The sequence below is a fragment of the Hyaena hyaena genome, unplaced genomic scaffold, assembly GCF_003009895.1.
Source record: "Hyaena hyaena isolate Hyena2069 unplaced genomic scaffold, ASM300989v1 scaffold_221, whole genome shotgun sequence".
NCBI lineage: Eukaryota > Metazoa > Chordata > Mammalia > Carnivora > Hyaenidae > Hyaena > Hyaena hyaena.
Genome location: NW_024080853.1, coordinates 2,414,084 through 2,436,196, shown reverse-complemented (window position 1 = coordinate 2,436,196; position 22,113 = coordinate 2,414,084).

The window sequence follows — 22,113 nt, the reverse complement described above, 5'->3', positions numbered from 1 at the left end:
CACTCCCCCCTTTAAAAACCTTTTCAATGACTTCGCATGTCACTCAGAATAAAATCCAAGTATCCTGCAGCGTCCCTGCAGCCTGCTGGACTCTCGGCCACCTTCCTCTCCTGCCTAACCACAGACCACCCTCTTTGTCCTGTCTGCCCCACTTGCATTCTTCAAAGACAGGTTCCCTCCTGCCTCGGGGTCTTTATCAATGCTGATGTCCTCACCCCGACCCCTTTCCACTTAGCTAGTGCCTGCTGATTGCAAACATCACTTCCTCAGGAAACCTTTCCCACCCTCTCCCCAGCATTCCCACAATGCTCTGTCCCCCAGGCACTCCACCCCTGACTAGATCAGACCCACTTGTTATATAAGTTCCCAGAGCTTTGCTTTTTCCTCTAGGCCTGTATGTATTTTTAAATTATATGTATGTGTGATTATTTTTTAAAATCTTTTTTCCTTCCTGACTATAAGCTCCATGGGCAAAGTAGAAGGTAAAGTCTGCAACTATTTTGATCACCATTTATTACCCCATGCTTCATACAAGCCCCACACAAAACATTCAGTAGATGATTGTTGAATGAATGAATGAATGACCTCATATAAGTTCATATCAGCCTTGATGTGGGTGCCTGGGTGGCTCAGTCAGTTAAACGTCTGACTTTGGCTCAGGTCATGATCTCATGGTTCATGGGTTCAAGCCCCACATTGGGCTCTGTGCTGACAGCTCAGAGCCTAGAGCCTGCTTCAGATTTTGTGTCTCCCTCTCTCTCTGCCCCTCCCCTGCTCATGCTCTGTCTCTCTCCCTCTCTCAAAAATTAAACAAATATTTTAAAAAGTTAATATCAGCCTTGACTGATAGAAGGTGAAGTAGGAGGGAAATCACAGGATCATATGTTAGAAGGCCTGAGTATAGGTACTGGCGCATTGTCTGGCTATTTGAGTACAAGGACCTGGTTCACTCCTCAAAGCCCCCACTGCACCGTGTTTAAAGTAACAATACTCACTACATGGGGCCCTTATCCTGTGAGAGCATTGTCCAGGCACAAGAGCCTGTACACTGTAAAGTATAATGCCCTGGTCATTGTTATTAGTCCATTCCCCAAAGAGAAACTGTTCCTCACATGGGTAGAAAGGGACACACACCACTAAACTTGTTCCCAGGGGGGGAGGCCAAGTGGTTCAAGGGAGTCAGGGCTTCCCAGGGTGTTTGTGAAACCAGGTGAATTTAGTCCAGAAAGAGTCCATGGAGAACACAATGCGCGCAGAGAATGGAACAAAGGGATTGGTGATTGTGTTCTTAGAAAAGGGAAGTTCCTGTTTGTGAGCAGAGAGGCAAGCAGGTTAGCCTGCCCAGAACTACTAAGTCAAAGAGAGCGTTTCCTCTCCCAGAAATAAACATGTGTCAGGGCAATAGCATGCTGGGTTTTTCCTTCAGTGAATTCTACTCTGTACAGAGAAAAAGGATATGATTTTTTAAAGAAAATATCATGGGACAATGTTTCAGGATTTTTACTGTGGTTCCTTGTATTCCCAGCCCATTTCATTTCCTGGTACCCCTTGCTGTTTTTCTCACATTTGGTGAGCAGCATTTATTTCCTCAGAGATGAGAAGATTCAGCTAAAAGCCAAGGCTTTGGGTTTCAGATGCTTTGTTTTTTGAATTGTATAAACCTAAGCCCTGAGTAAACTCAAGGCGTACGACAAAGGATTTTGGAGAATGCATAATGATCTAAGGTGTGAGGTAGGAGTGGGCGGCACCAACAGAGAGGGGGACTGTAGGGAAGTCCAACAGCTCTGTTCCTGAGAGGCCCTGAACCCTGGGCCCAGCCACGCTCCACCTTCTGTGACTCACCCGGACCCAGATGCTTGGGGTCGGGTACTGAGGCAAATGGGAAGGACACCATTCTGAGAGGCTCTGAGATTCCATGCACCCCCCTTTCCCAGCTAGAGCCCAGAATATCCCTATGCCAGCCTAATAGGGCAGCAGAAGGAAGGTTCGCATATGGGGCTAAGCAGGAGAACTCAAGAATGTTCCTCAGGTGCTCCAGAGCCATGCACACATGGCCTGGGGAGCTGCAGCTGTGACCTGCTTGGACCCACTACAAGGCTCCTTGGGAACAAGTCTGTCAGCCTGAGCTCCCGAGGGGACAGCTAACAGTGTTGACATGAAGTAACCTTCAGGGGCCACCACAGCAACACCCAAAGGCCACTCAGTAAAGGAGCTGAGTTTTTGAGATTGAACTTTAGTTGGGTTATAGAGCAACAATGAACAGCTTGTTTCTATACACCTGCGTCATGTACACTGAAAATCTAATCTGCTTCAGAAGTAATAACATAGTGGAATATACATTAAGTGTTAAATGAGCTGAAGAAGTATGGATTAGGAAAGTGTGGGGCCCCATCTCCCCTACACACACACACACACACACACACACACACACTTCCGGGGCACTTTTCTTTACATCATATTGATTTCATGTCCTCATTTAAACAAATTCACACAATAGGGACTTTATTGTACTTCTTTCTCAGCACAACTTCATCTTTCAGCATCCTTGAATTGCTTAGCCTGTAAATTATGGAGGTTTATTCTGATGTCCCTCAGAGCCTCCACAGGTAGTCTTTCATGTCAAATATTTTTTTCATGGTAATAAGAAAACAACTCTAGATGTGTTTAACACGGCCGCCAAGGTGTACCCAAGGGGTGTAATTAGCACTTAACCGCTTAGAAAGAAAAGGCAAGATAGAATGCCACACTGCTCTCCTGAAAGGAAACTGTAAGGAACAGAGGGGGGAGATTGCCTCAAAATTGTCTTTCGTCCTGAGGTACTCAGAAACGGTATTTACTGTGGTTCTGTTAATTATGGAATAAAACAGGGGGTTACTCAGCACATGCCAGGTATCTACTTGCTCTTAAGGGAGTAAAATAGGCGGCCTGTGGATCGCTAACATCGTTTACAGGAACCAGCACCACTGAGGATTTCAAGACTCCTAGTCAGGTGCAGGGTAATGATGACAACTGATACTATTAACAGCACTTAACTTTTTTTTTAATATATAAATAACTGTGGGGGGGTGTGTGGAGAGGTATTACAGACTTGGCTTTGTTTCCATCTCACCCACTCCTTCTGCAGGAGGGGCTGAACACTGGCTCTTTGCCGTTAGAATAAAGGATTCCAAGCTCTCTCTGTTGTTTTGTTTTGTCTTGTTTCTCTTCTTCAAATTAGGTTTTTAAAAGTGCTATGACTCATATTCAGAGCGTTTCTAATTTTGCCCCATCGGTGGCACCTTTCTATCAATGTACCCTATTCTTAGATTTAAGTACTCTTTCTCCAGCATTATGTTGCTTTAAACCTTAATGTTTTATTAGATGAAAGAATACTTTTGTTGACCAGGAGTTTAAAAAATGCCACTGAAATATGTCATGGGTCATCTTGATTTCAAAAGCTCTGATTTTTTTTTTTTAACCTCACACACATTTTAACAATTGTATTAAAATCCAAGGCCCTGGAGAATGCGGAGGGAATTTCAGGACCAAAATGATTTTATTTGATTGAAATTACTTATTAATTTGTTGCAGCTGGGTAAAGGATAGGGCATTTTCTTTGCATCTTAAGAAATACAGTGAAAGCATTAAAGAGGATGGATTAGGACTTAATGCTCTAAATATTAAAAGACATGCCATTTGGGTTTAAATCACTTCAAAGCTGGAGATGGTTCTAGTTACAGAAGCCAGATTTGTGCCTTGGTTTTTCAGAGGTCTCAAAAATTGAAGGTGGAGGCACAGAGGGCCATCCTATCGGTCTGAGAAGAAGGTTAGACAAATATAAGAATTCCACTGGAACTGCCTTGAGTGAAAAGAGGAAGCCTTAGAAAACTATCTTTATAATGATACCACCATGTCACAAGGAAAAGAATCCATAATCACTTTGTTCTGAGCTAGCTGCATTCTGTATTAACCAACCACACACTCCAGCACTTAGACAAAGAGTGAGATGGTCTGAACAAAAGGAACAGCAAAAGGAAACAGAACAGCGTTGGGGAGAAAGAAATGAAAAGATAATAGGTGACAACACACCAAGCCCCCCCAGTCACATTAATATACATGTGCCATTTCCTGATCACTTTAGGAACAACATGTTAATATTTTTAGTTGTCATTTTAATTCTTACTGCCAGATGTTTGACCTTAGAAATTAAGTTAGGGGCACCTGGGTGGCTCAGTCGGTTAAGCATCTGACTTCAGCTCAGGTCATGATCTCACAGTTTGTGAGTTCAAGCCCCACATCGGGCTGTGTGCTGACAGCTTAGAGTCTGGAATCTGCTTTGGATTCTGTGTCTCCCTCTCTCTCTGTCCCTCCCCCACTCAGGCTCTGTCTCTCTCAAAAATAAACATTAAAGAAACAATTTTTTAAATTAAGTTCAACTGGGAATGACACTGCCCAGCCTTAATATGATAGGAAAAGTTAGGATTCAGTAGGTAGGGAGGGAAAGATTACTATCTGAACTTCCCTATGTGGGAAAAACACCTCTTTTGGAACAATGCTGGGAACCTCTGACAACAGCTAACCCCCTCAGGCGTAAGGTCCCTCTTTAGAATGTAATCAACCCCACCTACTCCCCCTCAGGTTCCCCTCAGGAATTTTACAATAAAAATACCTAACTAAAAAAGGTAGACTGTAAAATTTGTCAGGGGGACATCTCACACAGTGGAGTCCAGCCAATTGGAATGGACAACCTAGCACCTAGAATTATCCAGCCAGTAAAGGTAGGACCTGAGAAACAAGGGGGAAAAGAGGCGTGGCTGACCAGAGCCTTATAAAACAAGGACCCTTCCCTATAGTCTGAAGGCATTGACTTTTGAATGTCCCCTCTCTGTAAAGAGAGCTTTCCTACTATTCTTACTTTCTGATCTTATACTCTAATAAACTTTTGCCTACTGCTCATTTTGTGTATACCTCTTCATTCTTTGAAGCAGCAAGACAACAAACCCTGGGTACTGAGGTAAAAAATAATCCTACAACATTAACTCTCTAGTGACCTAAATCATACTAGAGGTTAATAGGGGGGGAAAAAGTGACATTTGGAAATTATCCAGGAAATTTCCTAGAAATTACCAAAATACCTAAGTAAATATTTTTCATTGATTCTATGATTAATTTCCCCCAACATTTAAAAATCTCTGAAATAGAATGTGTCCAACAATCAATGGTGACTTACAATTATAACTGACAGCATTTTTTTCCTACTGGTACATAAAATAATGCAACTTGAAATTGGTGGTATCTTACATTCCACAAAATATGAATTTTTGGTCATGATTATTCTTACAGGTAAAATAAGAGAATAAAAAAACCTCTCATAGGGGCACCTGGGTGGCTCAGTCAGTTAACATCTGACTTTAGCTCAGGTCATGATCTCATGGTTTATGGGTTCGAGTCCACATTGGGCTCTCTGCTGTCAGCATGGAGCTTGCTTCAGATCTTCTGTCCCCATCCCTCTCTGACCCTCGCCTGCTTTCACACGTGCATGCCTTCTATTTATTTTTTAGAGCAACATTTAAATTTTTTTAAATAAAAGAAATCTCTCATAGCTTTCTCAGCATTGATAGTATTCACCTAAATTATCTAGAGTTACTTGGTGTTCTAGAACTGCACTGCCAATTATGGTACCTATAAGCCACGAGTAGTCATCTGAATTTAAATTGATTAAAATAAAAACGAGTTCTTATTGGCTGGTGGTATCAGCCAAATTTCAAGTGCTGAATAGTCACCTATGGCCTGTGGCTACCATATTTGCCAATGCAGATTTACAGGACATCTTTATCACCCCAGAAAGTTCTACTGGGCAATGCTAGTCTAGAGTGCTGACTTTATCCCAACTTCTTAAGTTTTGAACAGCAGTACAGAAAAGCCACAGAAATTTTAATATTTGTCTCAAGGGCAGCATTTTACGATTTCATTTAGAAGTTGGTTTTACTTTATAAAATGAAATTTTAGTGTTTCATATTTTGTCCATATTTGAATAGATCTCAAAACTATGTGGTTGATTTGTGGTACTTCCTATTATATTGGTAAGGCTTAAATGCACATTTATCAGTGAAGTAGGGTTATCTAAGCTATTATGTTTATAGAATCTTACTAAGGATGAAAATCCAGACATTGTTGCAGGAAGGTATAAATGGAAGAAGAGGGAAGATATGAATAGGCCCCAAACTTTACTTTTAAAAAATCAAAATTGTTGCTAGGTTTAGGGACAATATTTTGATTCCTTCAGTATTTGTAATACATTTTCAAATAAAGGTATTGAAAAATAAACAAAATTAGTTAAAAATTTTTAATTAAAAAGTTAACTTTAGCATGGTCTTTGAAATCAAGCAGACCAAGATTTGAATCTTGAATTTCAAACTTGACATTGTGGCCAGGGTCATGTTACTTGACCTCTCTAGGACTCAGTGTTTCATGTGTGAGATAAGGGATAATTGTAACTACTTCACAGGGCTATTTAAAGAAGACAAAGCATGATCCACAAAAGATGTGGTAAGCATTCAATAAATACTAGCTCTCCTGATCAGTCTGTCAGACTTTTGGTGACTATATTGTGGTCAAGTTGCGGCAGGATGCTGTGTGATATGTGAAAAAGTATAATCACCCAGGAGGTGGTGCGAGAATAAAAAGACAAGAACTTGCTCAGTCAACCATGTGAGTCAGGGAAGACCTACCCAGGGAAATACATTTGACTGCATCTTGAAGGATGACCAGGTTCACTCAACTGAAGGCAGCCGAGGCTTGGATTTTTTTGTCAGATAAATAGCATATGTGATATTCTAGAAACTTGGGAGAATGCTTGGCACTAGTGGAAAAGGATTTGACTTGGGAATAGGGTGAAGCAAAGGAATGATCAGGAACTGAAGCTGTGAAAGTCTGTTGAAGCCAAACTGTGAAGGGCCTGAGTGCCACGCTAAAGATTTGATCAAGACTTGAGGCAGGGAACCCCCTGCAATTGACTGGATGAGAGCTGAGCTAGCCTCTAATAGAGGAAGGGAAGGGGAATTGTCTATACTCACCATTGCACCTTGTCCCTGCTCTCTGCTCTTGAAGTCACTGTATCACACACAGACGCTGCTCTTGGAGGATCATTAGGGACCCCCTTCCTCTGCCCTATGAACAACGTCTGTCCTCATCTTACTTGGCCTAACAGCATCATGTGACACAGTCAATTGCTCTCTCCTCCTTGAAATGTTTTGTTCGTTTGGCTTTCAGGAGATAACACTGTCTTGGTTTTTCTCCTATTTCACTGTATTCTAAGTCCCCTCTGCTGGTTTCTCCTCATCTCCTTGGCACTTAATATTGGGGCCCAGGGCCCAGCTCTTTGGGCCTCTGGACTTCCTTATGACTCCTCAGATGAGCTCATTTAGTCTCATGGCTTTGCATGCACACTATATGCTTTGTCCGATTTAGATCTCCAATCCAGCTCTCTGTGTCCATCCAACAGCTCCTCCATAGTCTTTACTGGGATATCTAAAAGGCTACACTCACTTAATGTGTTGAAAACAGAATTCTTGATCTGCCATTATAAGGCACTCTTTCTGCAGTCTTCCTCATCTGACTTGATGGCAGCTTCATCGTTCCACCTGCTCAGGCCAGCAACTTTGGAGTTATCCCTGACTCCTCCTCCTCTCTCTCACACCTCACATTCAATCTGTCAGCCTCTCTTGTTGACTGTACCTTCAAAATAAGTCCAGAATACCTTCACTTCTTATCATCTCAACTGCTACCATTTTACCTGAGCAAACACCGTTTCTTTCAAAAGCTTTCCAACTTGTCTCTCTGCTCCCACCCTAATTTCCCCACTTCTCCCCCACCCCACCCTGACACACCCACTTTACTCTCAAAACCACAGAGTGATCCTGTTTTACACATTAATCAGATCAGATCACTCCATTCAAAATCTTCCAATGACTTTCCATTTTCAAGCACACAAAATTGCCTATGTGCCCAACACTGTCTGCCCAAAGCCTTCCTTCTCTGACTCCATCCCCTTGCTCACTCCACTCCCACCACACTGATCCCCTTTCCACTTTTTGAACATGATAAGCATACTCCCACCTCAGAGCCTCTTGCACTTGCTGTTCTCACTGCCAAGCATTTTTATCACCCCCTTCCCCAACTCAAGATCTGCATGACCTATTTCCTTACCTCCCCTGGGTCAAATGTCTAGTCAAGTGTCATTTTCTCAGGAAAGCCTTTCCTGACCTCCCTATTTAAAATTGAACACTGCCTCCCAACACATCCTTATCCCATAGCACTTTTCTCCATAGCACTTATCACCATTGAAATACATCATTTATTTTGTTTATTATCTGTCTCCTCTTGCTAGAATGTAAACTCCACAAGGACAGGGGTTTTTGTCTGTTTTTGTTAATTGCTCTATCTCCCAGGGTTTAGTATAGGTCCTCGCACATAAGTGCTCAATAAATAGATTTTAGGCAATCTGATGGACGTCTGCTTGATTGTGGAGGCTGAAAGCGATGGAGGAGGTGAGAAGTTGTCCCTGTATTCTATAACATTTAGTATCATCTCCCATATGCCAGGGACTGTGCTAGATACTGAAGATCCAGACGACTTCTGCAATGCCAGCTACCAAGAGAGTGAACACAGAGGAAAAACGCGAGTGCTAGGGCCACTTGCTGAAACTACGGGCTTATGGGACATCTGGGTATAGATTCCAATCATAAAGCTGGAATGGATTCCGAATTCCACATCCATGCACCATGCTGGCCAGGCTGAGAGGCAAGGTTACAGGCCTCGCTGGAGTTCCATGCTACAGTGCACACCTGGGCACCAACACCATCTTCGGTGCTGTCTTCAACTACAAAGAACAAAGTAAACATCCATAATACTTGCCGCTCAGCATTAACTGCCCTCGTATGTGGAAAGCCCTTAGCTTCCCCGATGAAAAAGCCTGTAGGACCACAAAGTGAATCTTGCTCACTCAGGGGATTAGCTGAATCACCAGCGGCCTGAATTATCACGGCCCTTACCAGGGGCATCGGGATATCTGTCCCCATGTCCTGCCCCAAGAGTTGACCTGCCCCTCCAAAAGCTTGTAGTGAGATCTAAATGCCCCCTAGAAAGGGAATCAAGTATAATTAACAAAGAGTAAAACTTCAATATAACTATATACCTCAGGAGAAAAAAAAACATCAAATAGTTTAGTCAAGAGAGAAATTTCTTTTGTACCAAAAAAAAAAAAAAAGTTGGATCATATCCAGTAATGAAGACTTCAAACAGGGAGTGAGAAAGAGGGCCAGAAAGCCTGCTTTCTCCCATTCCAGAGGGCATTGTGGCAAAGGAGGTGGACACTTTGCATGGAGGACTAAGGATAGCTTGTCAACAGATGGCTTGCCTAGTCTAGGAAAGAAGTACCTGCAAAAGCAAATACAAAAGAAGCAAATCATCCTTACTGACAAAAAAAAAACAAAACAAAAAACGGAATGTAATTTTGAGGAGATGCTTCCCAGAACTTGAAGGCTATTTGCAGCGGGCAAGCTTGTCTTGGAGGAGGGGTTCATGGAGGACGGGAGGGGGTAAAGGTGTCTAATTCTGGAATCTTTTATTAAAGCTTGTTTTTCTTGTCTGAATCTTTTGGTTCCCGTGCCTGTGACAGTATTCATAACTCAGCCCCAGTGTGCCAACAAACCCCATATGTTTCGGTTCGCTCCTTATCTTTTTAAGCCAAGATAAGGTTGAAATGAGTGTGTTGCAAGAGATTTGTGATAGAACACACACGCACAAACACACACAGTGGCAGAGGGTGGGATGTGTCTTACTCGTATTTGTTTTCTTCAACACAAGATGCACACAAAGAAGGTACTCCATAAAAGTTTCTTAATTAAATGTGCATGCCCTCCAAACAAAAGAGAAGCAAGCCTCCCGCCCCACTTTGGAGAAGGTCCTCATTTGCAAACTGAGGGGAAGGAGCTGTGTGTCAGATCATAGAACTGAGAGGCAAAGCTATCTCTGGCCACGTTCAGAAAGCAGGCGTGGTCTTCTCTCGCTGCTCTGCTCCTCATCGAGCAGACTTTTAATCAGTACATACATTTGAGGGGCTGCCATCTGCCAGGCACTGCTTTGGGTGCTGGGGACGTAACTATGAATAGGACAAAGTCCTGACAAGGCACGGACAGGGTGGTGTGGGAGAAAAAGATTAATAGTAATAATACCCAACATCCGGTACTGTGATAAGCTCCTTATGAGCATTATTTCATTCAGTCTAATCCTCAGATTTTAAGGTACCTGCAAATCATCTGGGAACTTTGTTAAAATACATGTTCTGATTCTTTCAGTCTGGGGGGGGGGGGCTGAGATTCTGCATTTCTAACATGCTTCCAGGTGAGCCTGTGCCAATGGTTCTGGAGCCATACTTTGAGTACTTAGAATTTAAATGTTCCAGCAACCCTATGTGGAAGGGACCATCATTATCTCCATTTGAGAGGAGGAAACTTGAGCTGGGTGAAACTGCATAATTCATCAGTGGTCAAACAGCCAGTCAATGTCAGAAAACAGGTGTGAATCCAATTCTACTAACCATTTCTCCCCAGACTGCCTCTCTCAAGACAACCGGAGAATGAATGGACAGTGGGACCGGGAGAGCTACTCATTCCACACAGGGATAACAAGCAAGAGGTTCAGAGACGACCTCCCAAGGGACTTCACAAATGTAACGGTGACTCTGGCACAATGTTTCTTAACCTATTTTTCAGTTTTGACCATTGTCTGACCCACCCTACCCCCCAAACCTCTGCAGTCTTTTTCCTCCTAATCCCCACCTGCCATAAACCTTCAATACCACATATATATTGTGTATCTGTTTATGTAATGTGGCTTTTTGGAGGGCCACAAATTACTGTAATATCTGAGATTTTTTCCCATACATTCCTCAAAGCCAATTTTTGTCCTATTGGGGGTAATACTGCCGCCACCGAGGACACATGACCTAACAACACTCCCCTTGTGAAACACATTGATTTCACAAAATCACAAATTCTCAGCCTTGAAAATAAATTAGAGGCCATTTATCCTTCTGCAAAAACCTTAACACCTGATTATCTGTCCCATGCTTGGACACTCGAGGTGATGGGGAACTTACTACCTCAATATTTGGAGAAATCTCTTTCTTATTTTGAGCCTATATCTGGCATGTCAAAATTTTTCATTCACCAGTTTAGTTTCTACTTTCTGTTGCTGAACAGAAGATACAGGGCTAAGTGAAACGGGAAATAGAAACACATAGGGGCACCTGAGTGACTCAGTTGGTTGAGAGCCTGACTTTGGCTCAGGTCATGATCTCACAGTTCATGGGTTCGAGCCCCAAGTCGAGCTCTGTGCTGACAGCTCAGAGCCTGGAACCTGCTTTGGATTCTGTGTCTCCTTCTCTCTCTGTCCCTCCCCTCCTCACTCTGTGTTTCTTTCTCTCAAAAATAAATAAAAACAATTAAAAGAAAGAAATACATAGAATATTTCATTTCTGTTCCTAGAGACCAGACAGTAATTGTGTGTGTTTCTGTTTTGGCAATTCTCTTGTGATCCACCTATTTCAAACCTTATGCCTATTGACTTTATATCTCTAATAATACAGTCTAAAGTTTCTCTAGCTTCTGGAAGAAGCCATATCACACTCTAATTCATCTTACTGTCAACTAAAATTTCTCAGCATTGGTGTTGTTTTTAGAAGTGTTGGAAGTGGTGTAATAGAAAAAGCAATAGAATAGGGGGTGAGAAGATGAGGGTATGATCAGAAATAGAGGGCTACACTTTTACTTAAAATAACACAGGTAATCAATTATAGAACTAAAAATAATATAACTAGAAAACACAAGGGAAAAGGGAAAGAGAAGGTGAAAGTAAAAGCGAGCTAAGCCTTTAACCTGCATAGCAGGGAGTCAACAGGGCTGTCTAAGTGATAAATTAAGGAGTAGAGAGACAAACATGATATTCTGAATTATGGGATAGCTATGAAAGTCTAAAATCAGAAGCAGAGGAGAGGGATAAAGTATGGGCGGGAGATTCTTGATTTTCTTCATAATTTCTTCTAAATCTTCTGGCATTTTACTGACTACAAATACACATTATTTAAAATTGAAAACAGAGGTACCTGGGTGGCTCAGTTGGTTGGGTGTCCGACTTCGGCTCAGGTCATGATCTCATGGTTTGTGGGTTTGAGCCCCACGTTGGGCTCTGTGCTGACAGTTAGCTCAGAGCCTGGAGCCTGTCTTCCGATTCTGTGTCTCCTTCTCTCTCTCTGACCCTCCCCTGCTCATGCTGTCTTTATCTCTCTCTCAAAAATAAATAAAACATTAAAAAATTTTTTAAATAAAAGAATAAAATTGAAAGCAAAAGAATGATGGAATAAGAAAACAATCAGAGTAGTCCTCTGTCACTAACTACCAGCCCAACTTGACTAAAATGCCTAATATTGAATTTAAATTTCTCATCTGTAAAATAGGCTAAGTCAGTGGTTTTCAAGGCTTTTAAAGTAAAATATTACACAGAATCCTTATACATTAAAAAAATAATCCCAATGCAGCTCCTCTGATGGAGAGGGTGGGGATGGGGAGTAGCAGGAGCTAAGCCCACTATTTCTCCTCATTATCCTTTTCCTTGCCCCGTCACCCCCACCACAGATAGCCCTGAGACATGTCATCAGACAACTGCAAGAATTTGATTTGGATACTATTCATCTACAGGATTTTTTTTTCAAATTATGGTCATAACCAATTAATTCAGTGGCTTGTAAGCAATGGAGCACTAGAATAGAGCAGGACAGAAAAATGAGAATGCAATCCACTGTGTTCTTGTGCATACTTCCATGATATGTACATATGCATTCACTACCTTCCTGGCTGGCTAGGTGGAAGAAGCTTCCAGGATAGGTTGTCCTGTTGAGGACCTCAACAGCAGGGCAGGGAAGATGCTTGATGTCAGGAGCCCAGTTTAAATTAAAAACAAAACAACAACAAAAAAAGCCCACTTATTTTTTTTTAGAAAAAGAGAGCATGAATGGGAGTGAGAGGCAGAGGGAGAGAGGGAGAAAGTGAAGAGGGGGAGTGGAGAGACAGAGAGAGAGAATCTTAGCAGACCCCATATTCAGCACAGAGCCCAATACAGGGCTTGATCCCACGACCCCAGGATCATAGCCTGAGCCAAAATCAAGAGCGGGATGGTCAACCAATTCAGCCACCCAGGGCATCCCCCCAGCCCTGTTTAAAATGGGAGTGAGGGTGCTCTGCATGGACAATACTAGCCAAGCCCAGAGCCCCCACTCTTCAGCTGGGCCTCCTGCACACAGCCTCACTGCTCCCTTGGTCTGAGCCACAAGAACACGGTGTGGAAGAGAGGCTGCCGGCTCACACAGAAGTCAGGCATGGGGATGGAGACGGAGGTGGGGGGGGGGAAGGGAGGGTACTGGAGGGAGGGTGGGAGTCCTTCCTAATTCTGCTGTGATACACATTCTGATTATTTTTGTAAAGAGACTGTTGAGTAAAAACAGTAAAAACCACCTTAAGAAAAATGAAGAATGAAGATAGACAGTGTGTCTCTTCCTACCAGTCACCATCAGAATGTTTACATTGCTTCTCCCAAGTCTAACTAATTCTCGGATTCTGTGACTTCCCTGAACCACCCACCCTCTCTGTGGATACAAAATTGTAATAAGCAGCACAGACTGTGGTAGAGTGTGTACCTTCTGCTGGAAAGCCTTCACGTTCCCAGCAGGCATCAGGAAGACAGCTGGTTGGTCTGCAGCTCTAAGTCATGTCTCGGAAGGAGGAACAGGTGACGGCATGATTGGAAAATCCCTCCAGGTGACGCTAATACACCTCCTTCCCCTTCTTCCCCCAAGTCCCCATCCACTGAGCCAAAAGTAAAAATGTGCTGTCCATGCACATAGTAAAGTGCATCTGGGAAGACTCTAAAGAGCTAACCCTCAGCTGTCGATTAAGATAACCAATGATTATTCCTAATTAGTGAAATTTTTGGTAAACCGATAAGAAATATCCCAGGTAGATTTCATTTTTATGAATGCCAAAATAAATATAGTGTTCTATATGTTTGACCATAAGCTCATAAGTCACTGTGTTCTCATAAATAAAAGAAAACTAGAATAAACACACCCCAGGAAGGGAATAGTTTGGGTCATACCCCTGGGGCTTCATGAACCCCTTGAAAGTATACAAAATTTTGTTTGGATGTCCATATGTACCCCCTCCCCTACCCCCAGGGTAAGAGCTCTATCACTTTCATCAGCTTTTGGAAGGAATATGGAATCTAAGAAAGTTTAAAGAACCACTGGATTATAGGATCACGTTCGTTACAAACACAGTAAGAAACCATTGTCTCCAGGTGAAACAAATTTTGACTTTACCATAATCAATAGAAGACTTTGTTTTTCCTCCTTAGAAAGGCCTTGAAAAAGCCGGCACATCTGCCTTCACTGAAGGTTCATCAATTCAGAGTGGACAGCCTTAGATGACATACAGCCAGCACAGGCGTCCCCCGTCCCTCCCACCCCACGTCACTGACATCTGCTACCACTGGCAGTGAGCCCTGCACCCGCACCTATGAGAACACCCTCCACAGATCATCGGCAGGCCCGATAGGGGGCAGCAGGGCACAGTGAGAGAACGACAAAGCCACCTTTATGATTTAAGATTATTTGCTGAGTATTTCACAAGATAAGACTATATAAAGTTTATACAAAGTGCTCCCTCTCCCCTGTTAGGAAGGTGTAGATAGTATGTTTATTTTATTTTTCACACCTTGTAATAATGCAGAGACAAAAATGCCTCCACTGTGTAAAATTGAAATGTTAGGGTTTTGTTTTTTTACTGCTAAAAACTTCCAGTGCATCAAGAAATACACCTTTCCAGAGTGTGGGCAGAGCTTTTTTTCTATCTCAAAGCATCAGGAAAAACACTCTTCTACCACACACCAGGAAAGAAGTTCAATATATCACCTCATATGGCCAGAAAAGTGGGAGCCTGCCTCTCTGGAAACATGGAATTCAGAGGAAGAAGACTATAGTGCCTTAAATGTCTGCAACATGTTTTGTTTTGTTTTGTTTTCATTTTTGTTTTGTAAGCATCTCCTCCAGAATTGCACCTAATACAGGATGGAGAATAATGCAGATCCGAATCCCCGGCACCACAGCACCCTGGCATACCCACCCAGCCCCTCTGAGATTCACTTTTATCATCTGTAAAATAAAATAATAATATCCATTGCCTTGTGTGAGTCCTGTGAAGATTTTAAAAATCAAAAGGCAGAAAGTTTTCGGCAAGCACGGCTGCTAAGTGCATTTTGGTTCCTTGTCCTCTCCCTCAGCCACCCCACTCCTCACAGCAGCACTTTACATCCTGTTTCCAGAAGGGTGCCTGTGTGGCTCAGTTGGTTGAGTGTCTAATTTCAACTCAGGTCATGACCTCATGGTTTGAGGGTTCAAGCCCTACGTCCGACTCTGTGCTGACAGCTCAGAGCCTGGAGGCTGCTTGGGATTCTGTGCCTCTCTATTACCCTGCCCCACTCAGCTCACACTCTATAGCTAGAAACTGAAGGAAGAGGAATGGCAAGGGAGAGGCTGGGAGGCAGAGCAGAGCGAGCAGCCTCTCCTCCAGAGCATGTTTTACTCAAATGAATCTTCTGCAACCTCTTTATTAAAAGGTAATTTGTAAGCATGATGGTTGTTGAGACTACCATTAGAAGATATTAGAACAAAGAGTAGGAAACATGTGTCAAAACATTGGTCAGCAGAGACTCCAGGCTTATTTCCTTGTTACTCAGCGGAGAGGCCCCCTCTCCAGATGCCCTGCCCAGCCCTAGCCTCAGGCCCAAGCCCCTATCTTGGGATCTGATTACCTACATCTCTAGTTGAGGTTTTAGCTAAATCCTGATAGATGGAACCCAACCCTTAAGTACTGATGGTCTGTTCTTGCTTCTCTAAAACATTATCAGCGGCTCTATGCCTGGTGCTTATCCTTGAATTGTTGAATGTTAGGAGGACAGCCACCTCGGAAGTAATCAAAAGGAAACTAAGATCAAATTAGCTTATTCAAGGTTTGCACCTAGTTTCCTCAGTTAGACTTTCTACTAAAATTTGGTTACTTCTAGGTGTATTAGTCAGGGATTGCCAGATAAGGAGACAGAAAGAGATAGAGGGAGAGAGAAACTTATCATAAGGAACTGGCTCACACAATTACAGAGGCTGAGAAGTACCAAGCTCTGCAGTCAGCAAACAGGAGATCCAGAAGAGCTGGTGGTGTGGTTACGTCTAATTCCAAAGGCCTAACAGCCAGGAGGGCCGTAAGTTCTAGTCCAAGGGCAGGAGAAGACTAATGTCTCAGCTCAGTAGGTAGGCAGGTAAAAGTTCCCACTTAGCTTTTTTGTTCTATTCAGGTCTTCAGCTGATTGGATGAAAACAGCCCACACGAGTGAGAACAATCTATTTTACTGAATGTACCAATTCAAATATTAATCTCATCCAGAAACAGTTTCACAGACACACCCAGTATATCAAATTGATCAAATGTCTGGTTACTCTTTGGGCACCTATGATCAAGAGGAGGGCAAAGTGACATCAGTGAGATAGATAGGTAAGCCACGCTGTAGGTTAGGTCATCCTCCCCAGGAGCTGAGAATTTCCCCCAAATATTCATGTGTAAATACAGAGTCCCTTCTTTGGAGGAAAAAAAGAAACTAATTAGACCATAGGCTTGAGATAGTTACATTTTACCTATTACTTTAGTTTTTTTTCTTTTTCATTCAAAAATTTTATAGAAAATAAATCCATTAAACAGGGCTGCCTGGCTAGCTCAGTTGGTAGAGCGTGTGACTCTTTATCTCAAGATCATGAATTCAAGTCCCATTTTAGGTGTAGAGATTACTTTAAAAAATAATGCTAAAATCTTTTTTTAAAAATCCCATAGGGCACCTGGGTGGTTCAGTCTTTTGAGCATCCCACTCTTGATTTAAGCTCAGGTCATGATCCCAGGGTCACGGGATTGAGCCCCACATTGGGCTCCACAACGAATGTGGAGCCTGCTTAAGATCTCTCTCTCTCTGCTCTTCCCCCTGACTTGCACTCTCTGTCTCTCATAAATAAAATAAAATAAAATTAAATTAAAAATAAAATAAAATAATCCCATAAATTTAACACCAACTATTTACAGCATTCTTTTTCTCTGCTGGACTTGGCCAAGGTAGAGGCTTACAGTTTACAAAGGGTTCTGTTCCTTTTTGCTTCACCTTGTTTGGGTACATGGTGAGAGACAGACCATGGTGTGAAACTAGGTATCACAGCCAGGCTCTCTGAATCCTAACTCTGCCACTGTGCAACCTCAGACCAGTTTTGCTGCACCAAGCCTTAGTTTTCCTCCCTGTAAAATTCAGGATGAGAATGTATTTTCTCCTTCACAGGACTGCTGTGAGTTTCAAATGAACTAATGCTGAAAGCATTTTGTATATGTGAAATTGTTATATAAGTATTGGCCTACATATTTGTTATTTTTGTGGTGACTTTGGCTTATCATAGTGATGTCATCATAGTTGGTATATGAATTTCTCATTGCTATAGTAACAAACTACTACAGATTTAATGATTTAAAACCATACAAATTTATTTTATAATTCTGGAGGTCAAAAGTCCAAAATGGTTCTTACTGGGCTAAAATCAAGGTCTCAGCAGGCTGGTTCCTTCTGGAGGCTCTAGGGAAGAATCTACTTCCTTGCATTTTTTACTACAGAGCACCCGCATTCTTTGGCTTGTGGCCTCATTTCTCCGTCTTCAAACCAATGACATCAGTCCAAATTCTTCTGACCCTTCCACTTCTTTTATTCTCTCTTTTGCCTCCCTGTACAAGGAAGCTTGTGATTTCCTTGTGCCCACCAGAAAAACCACCAGCATAGTCCCCTTATCTGAAGGTAAACTGATTAGGAAACTTGATCCCATCTGCAACTTTAATTCTGTCTTGCCATGTAACCCTACCTGTTCACAGGTTCTGGAGATTAGGATGTGAACATCTTTGGGGGTGGAGGTGCATAATTCTGCCTGTCAAACTTCATTGACTCATTCCCCAACATAAATTCAGATTTTAATCTACAAATTCATTATATCTGTGTTCCCTGATGAGTTTGAAGTTATTTAATAAAAAAACAGCTACTTTTTCAGATCTTCTCCAAAGACATTCATTCCTATACTTTTTAATAAAAAAGACTTATTTAGAATATCTAAAGATTCAATAAAGGAGTTTCAAAAATAAGGGAAAATATCTATAATCCACACACTCATAGCAACTGTTATATTTTGGCATTTTCCTTCAAGTGTTTTTTCTAACATAGTTGAGAATGTACAATATAAACAAATGTTTATGCTATTTAAAATGATTGCACCCACACCCAAATAGACAAAATTATGAATGAAAATGGACTTATTACAACCAACCCCTCAGAAATACAAGCAATTATCAGGGAATACTATGAAAAATTATATGCCAACAAATTGGACAACTTAGAAGAAATGGACAAATTCCTAAACACACACTCACTACCAAAATTCACACGGGAAGAAATAGAAAACCTGAACAGACCCATAACGAGTGAAGAAATCGAATCAGTGATCAAAAATCTCCCAACAAATAAGAGCCCTGGACCTGATGGTTTCCCTGGGGAATTCTACCAGACATTTAAAACAGAATTAATCCCAATTCTTCTCAAGCTATTCCAAAAAATAGAAGTCGAAGGAAAACTCCCGGACTCATTTTATGAAGCCAGCATCACTCTGATTCCCAAGCCAGACAGAGATCCAACAAAAAAAGAGAACTATAGGCCAATATCCTTGATGAATACGGATGCAAAAATTCTCAACAAGATCCTTGCAAATCGAATCCAGCAGCATATCAAAAGAATCATCCACCAAGATCAAGTGGGATTCATTCCTGGGTTACAGGGCTGGTTCAACATTCGCAAATCAATCAATGTGATCCATCATATCAATAAAAGAAAAGATAAAAACCATATGATCCTGTCAATAGATGCAGAAAAAGCATTTGACAAAATACAGCATCCCTTCTTAATAAAGACTCTCGAGAAAGTTGGGATAGAAGGAACCTACTTAAACATCATCAAAGCCATCTATGAGAAGCCTTCAGCTAACATCATCCTCAACGGGGAAAAACTGAGAGCTTTCCCCCTGAGATCAGGAACACGACAGGGATGTCCACTCTCACCACTGTTGTTTAACATAGTGCTGGAAGTCCTAGCATCAGCCATCAGACAACAAAAGGAAATCAAAGGCATCAGAATTGGCAAAGAGGAAGTCAAACTTTCACTCTTCGCAGATGACATGATACTCTACATAGAAAACCCGACAGACTCCACCAGAAGCCTACTAGAACTGATCCAAGAATTCAGCCAAGTTGCAGGGTACAAAATCAACGTACAGAAATCGGTTGCATTTTTATACACCAATAATGAAGCAACAGAAAGAGAAATCAAGAAACTGATCCCATTCACAATTGCACAAAAAACCATAAAATACCTCGGAATAAACCTAACCAAGGATACAAGAGATCTGTATGATGAAAACTATAGAAAACTTATGAAGGAAATTGAAGAAGACACAAAGAAATGGAAAAACATTCCATGCTCATGGATAGGAAGAATAAATATAGTTAAGATGTCATTACTACCTAAAGCACTCTACACATTCAATGCAATTCCAATCAAAATTGCACCAGCATACTTCTCAAAACTAGAACAAACTATCCAAAAATTTGTATGGAACCACAAAAGACCCCGAATAGCCAAAGTAATACTGAAAAATAAAACCAAAACGGGAGGTATCACCATCCCAGACTTCAGCCTCTACTACAAAGCTGTCATCCTCAAGACAGTATGGTATTGGCACAAAAACAGACACATAGACCAATGGAACAGAATTGAGAACTCAGAAGTGGACCCAAAAGTATACAGCCAACTGATCTTTGACAAAGCAGGAAAGAATATCCAATGGAAAAAAGACAGCCTTTTTAACAGATGGTGTTGGGAGAACTGGACAGCAACATGCAGAAGAATGAAACTAGATCATTTTCTCACACCATGCACAAAAATCAACTCAAAATGGATAAAGGACCTGAACGTGAGACAGGAAACTATCAACACCCTAGAGGAGAAAGCAGGAAACAACCTCCTTGACCTCCACCGCAGCAACTTCTTACTTGACACATCCCCAAAAGCAAGGGAATCAAGAGCAAAAATAAACTGTTGGGACCTCATCAAGATTAAAAGCTTCTGCACAGCCAAGGAAACAACCCAGAAAATTAATAGGCAACCAACGGAATGGGAAAAGATAGTTGCAAATGACATATCAGATAAAGGGTTAATATCCAGAATCTATAAGGAACTCACCAAACTACACGCCCGAAAAACAAACAACCCAGTGAAGAAATGGGCAGAAGACATGAACAGACACTTCTCCAAAGAGGACATCCAGATGGCCAACAGACACATGAAACGATGCTCAGCATCCCTCCTCATCAGGGAAATACAAATCAAAACCACACTGAGATACCACCTCACGCCAGTCAGAGTGGCTAAAATGAGCAAATCAGAGAACTCTAGATGCTGGCGAGGATGTGGAGAAACGGGCACCCTCCTACACTGTTGGTGGGAATGTAAACTGGTACAGCCCCTCTGGAAAACAGTGTGGAGGTTCCTCAGGAAACTAACAATAGAACTCCCCTATGACCCAGCAATAGCACTGCTAGGAATTTACCCAAGGGATACAGAAATGCTGAGGCATAGGAGCACATGTACCCCAATGTTCATAGCAGCACTCTCCACAATAGCTAAAACATGGAAAGAGCCCAAGGGTCCATCAACAGATGAATGGATCAAGAAGATGTGGTTTATCTATACCATGGAACACTACATGGCAACGAGAAACAATGAAATCTGGCCATGTGTAGCAACATGGATGGACCTTGAGGATGTTATGCTGAGCGAAATAAGTCAGGCAGAGAAGGACAAATATCATATGTTTGCACGTATAGGAGGATTAGGAGGAACCTAACTGAGGAACAAGGGGGAGAAGAAGGGGAGAAATGGTGGGGGAAAGGGAGAGAGGCAAACCATGAGAGACTCTTGAATGCTGACAAAAGCTGAGAACTGATGGATGTGGGGGGGAGGGGAGATGGGCATGGAGGAGGACACTTGTGGGGATGAGCACTGGGTGTTATGTGGAAACTAATTTGACAATAAACTATTTATAAAAATAAATAAATAAATAAATAGATCACGCTGAACTAAAAAAAAGAAAAATAAAAAAAGAAAATGATTGCACCCAATAGGGGCACATGTACCCAATGTTCATGGCAGCACTCTCAACAATAGCCAAAACATGGAAAGAGCCTAAGTGTCCATCAACTGAGAAATAGATCAAGAAGATGTGGTTTATCTATCCAGTGGAAAACTACATGGCAATGAGAAAAAAGGAAATCTGGCCATGTGTAGCAACATGGATGGAACTTGAGGGTGTTATGCTGAACAAAATGTCAGGCAGAGAAGGACAGATACCATATGTTTGCACATATAGGTGGATTAGGAGGCACTTAACGGAGGACCATGGGGGAGAAGAAGGGGAAAAACAGTTGAGGAGAGGGAGGGAGGTAAACCATGAGAGACTCTTGAATGCTGAGAACAAACTGAGGGCTAACGGAGGTGGGGGGGAGGGGAAGGCGGATCATGGGCATGGAGGAGGGCACTAGTGGGGATGAGCAGTGGGTGTTATATGGAAACCAACTTGACAATAAGCTATTTAAGAGAAAAAAAATAAAATGATTGCATCCATATTTCAAATTTACAAACTCTTTGTAAACATAGATTTTAATAGCTGCATAATATTTCATTATAGCAAGGCAACATAATTTATTTGGATGCTCCTGTTGAATACTTAGTTTATTTTAAATTTTAGTTATTAAAATGAATGAATGTTAAACATCTTTTATTTATTTGCATTTCCAGTTATTTCCTTAGGTAAGAGTCCCAGAATTTATGTGGCAAAGGGAAAACATA